Genomic DNA, 3989 nt, shown 5'->3' with positions numbered 1-3989 from the left:
TGCATAATAACCTTACTCTTGATTACTCTGCTTTTCTGGTAATCTCCCATAACTGACTCCCCCCAACCCCCAACATCCTCCTTTGTCTTTAGCCAAGATGGTATTTAAGATGAGAGCCTCTGCCAGTTTGGCAAGTTTCTCAGTTTTCCTGAGTGTCTCCCATGTACACGTTATAAAGCTTTCTTTGATTTTCTACTGTTAGTCTGTCTCATGTCAACTTAATTTGTAGCCTGGCCAGAAGGACCTAGAGTGGGTAGAGGATTTGACTCTCTCCCCCACAGGAGCCTCCATAAAAACCCAAAAGGACAAGGTTTGGAGAGCTTCTGGGTTGGTGAACACATGGAGATTCAGGGATAGCGGTGCCTCTGAGGAGGGCATGGAAGCTCTGTGTCCCTTCCCACATACCTTGCCCTATGCATCTCTTCTATCCAGCTGTTCCTGAGTGATGTCTTTTTACAATAAAATGGTAATCTAGTAAGTAAAATGTTTCTCTGAGTTCTGGGAGCTGCTCTAGCAAATTAAACCCAAGGAGGGGCTCACGGGAACCTCTGGTTTATAGCCAGTTTGGCATAAGCACAGGTAACCTGGGCTTTTGACTGGCCTCTGAAGTGGTGGGGGTTGGGGGCAGTCTTGTAGTAGCGAATCCTTAACCTGTGGAATCTATTGCTATCCCCAGGTACATAGCCTCAGAATTGAGTTCAATTGAGTTGTTTGGTGTGGGGGAAATCCCACATATACACCTTGGAAATTGGGTCCAGAACCCAAATTAGTTGGTGGTGTTACTGCACAAAGATGGGGTTCTCCTACATGATGCACATTTTAAAAACCCAATTATTACTGCATCGGCTTGTGGGAAAAGAATACGTTTTTGGTTTTTTTTAAAAGGTTTTATTTTTCCTTTTTCTCCCCAAAGCCCCCCAGTACATAGTTGTGTATTTTTAGTTGTGGGTCCTTCTAGTTGTGGCATGCGTAACACCGCCTCAGCATGGCTTGTTGAGCAGTGCTGTGTCCGTGCCCAGGATTTGAACTGGCCAAACCCTGGGACGCTGAAGTGGAGCTCATGAACTTAACAACTCAGCCATGGGGCCAGCCCCAGAATACGGTTTTATTATGAAATCATTCTACAAGGAGACAGGAGGAAACGCTCTCAAATCTCTCTCACCATCCAAGGTCTGGGGTAAGGTTTAAGGGATCAGGGAGGGCAGGCTGGGATGTGGAAGCACTGGCAGGATCAGTTTCGACTGGTAGATCAAAATTTTCTCTTCTTCATGTGCTCCTGCCTGGCTAAGCAGTCCCTGAAAAATAGCTTTAACATTCTGTTGTTAAGATGGGGTCAGTTATGGGAGGTTACCAGGAAAAGCACAGGAAACAAGAGTAAAGCTGCTATGCAGACTTAAGTCATTGCCTTCTCCATTGATGAGAGTTTCTAGAGATTTGGAGTCATCCTCTCCTTCCTGGCACAGAGGGTGAGGCACCCTTACAAACGGAGATTTCTCTTGTAAAGGTAAATCTATCTTACAAAAAGGTAACTTCTACAAGGTTTTCATAACTTTTCCTGTGTCTGCTGTTTTTTAATAATCATCAGCTCAAAATAGCCCTTATGCTAAAGAGGCATATTTTGGGATGGCAAGTTCTGTTCCTGGTCCTCTGGTTATACTGTCAGAGAAGCAGGATTTGCTAGAACAGCCCTGGCTCTGGAAATGTATGGTTTAGGAAGAACAAGGATAAAAGGGCCAGGGATGAGGAGCCTTTGATGCTGGATGGCTACCTAGGCACCAGAGTATGAAACTGCAGCTGTGCTGCGATCAGTTGCTGAAGGTAAACGTTACCAATGGAATTTAGAAATGGTAGCAGACCCAAGTCACAAGGAGCTGGCTCATTGGATATACAAAGAAATGCAAAATAAGACGCAGCATGCTAAACATATAATCCCCTGAGTATTATCAGTAATAGCTACAACGAAAGTACAAGAAAGTGCCAGGTTGGGGATCTGAGCTTTGGTCCCAAGAGCAAAGCCATCTGGAAAGGAAAAACTATGCAGGGGCAACAGAAAGTACCTCTAAGACTTCTGGCCACCAAGAAGGTAGTCAATGTAGGGAGAGGGCGAAACCAAGAAACTACTGAAACCAGGGGTTCGGTGTAAAGGAGCTGGCTCATTTTGTGGATTGTATCATCAGCTTCCTGAAGAATCTTTACTAAAATGGACTGTGAGAGTAACTGTGGGGGCTGTCTTTGATTTCTATTGCTGTAGAGTAGAAGAGCATATTTGGGTTGACACAGGACCCACAGCTCACTATTGAACAATCATAGATGGCTGTACATGATCCAGATACATGGGAGGTTATTCCCGAGGGAAAAGCCAGCCTGGTGGACTGGATAAAAGCCACTATAAAGTGTGTTTATGCTGAGAAGGGGAACTGCTCAACTCTCCCTGAGACTGGCAAACAGTTAGCCATTGATGATTGAATAGTTAGGAACTAAAGGTTTTTTTTCCTTTTTACAATTACCGATTATAGCTTCTAGCTCTTTACCCACCCTTTGTTAACTGTGCTGCTTAGGCAATATGCTATCTGACTCCCTCTAGGCTTCTGTAGATAACTTCTCCCTGGAGCCTGGGTCACCATGGTAATGGGTGTGTGAGCTGTTTTTCAGGAATTAGAATCCCCTGTCTACTTCATGCCAGTTGAGATCACCAACCCATCAACTGGGCCCACACGGATGTCTAAGTGACCTTTTGACATCAAGAGGCTAAAAACTCCACCCTCAGATCATGCTAACACCATCATTTTGTGAACACAGGTCCTATGAAGAGCAACTGTCCTTAAAAAAAATCCTTGCAAGACTGTAAATGCAGCTCTAGAGGCAGTTCAGGTTCCACCCGTTTCCCTTATCTCAAAGAACTTGCCAACTCGCCAGGGAATATCTAACCCCTCATTAATTCCTACAATGAGGAAAAGGAAAAAGGAAAGAAAAATAGCCATGAGAATGCTCTCACCAAAAATCTAGCATCTTGAGTGTCTTCTCCACAAATATTAGTAAAAAGGCTTAAAACAAAATTTGGATTCATGACTCGTGTATTATTGTACTTGATTCATAGCAGTTTAAAGACAATAGGTGTGGAGACTCTGTGTATGTGTGTTATATATGTGTGATATTTTACCTTCAGATGGTATAATTTCTAAAGAGCTCTATTCAATTGGCTAAGTGCTTCCATAAATTCTAAACGTAATAGAAACTGACCCAAATGTCATTCAAGTTAACATGATAAAATTAATCTTTGGAAACTGAAAGCTTATTTCAGTTTATTGGTTTGATTAAAATGGACATGTCCTTAGAGTTATCAGCATTGGATATGATGCAGACATGCAACCTAAATTCTACATTTATTGGTCAAATAAGCTGATGTTATCTGTATTACAAAACTAGTTAACAAAAATAATAACTTAAAATGATGGCTAATTTCGCCAAATGTCACATGCAGTTTTGTAGGCAATCTAAATTATTATTGGGAGTGAGTAGACTAAATAGATGTGAAAAAGATAAAAGTGTTGGGCGAGGGGCTGGCCCCATGGCCAAGTGGTTAAGTTTGCATGCTCTGCTTCGGCAATCCAGGGTTTCAATGGTTTGGACCCCGGGTGCAGACACAGCACCGCTCATCAGGCCATGCTGAGGTGGCATCCCATGTGCCATAACTAGAAGGACCCACAACTAAAATGTACAGCTATGCACTGGGGGGATTTGGGGAGAAAAAGAAAAAAAAAAAAGAAAAAAAGATTGGCAAAGTTGTTAGCTCAGGTGCCAATCTTTAAAAGTGTTGGGTGAACTTTTAAAAATAATTATGTTATGGCATGTATCTTTAAGATAACTTCCAAAATCTCTCTGGTAACTTGAAACTTTGAGGTTATGTTGGGTAAAATTGAATGATAAAAAACTCACTGATTATCTGGGTCATTTTTCAAATAAGACAAAATACTGAAACATTATCATTA

This window comes from Equus quagga, chromosome 13, assembly GCF_021613505.1.
Source record: "Equus quagga isolate Etosha38 chromosome 13, UCLA_HA_Equagga_1.0, whole genome shotgun sequence".
NCBI classification, from domain to species: domain Eukaryota; kingdom Metazoa; phylum Chordata; class Mammalia; order Perissodactyla; family Equidae; genus Equus; species Equus quagga.
This window is presented reverse-complemented; position numbering follows the sequence as displayed.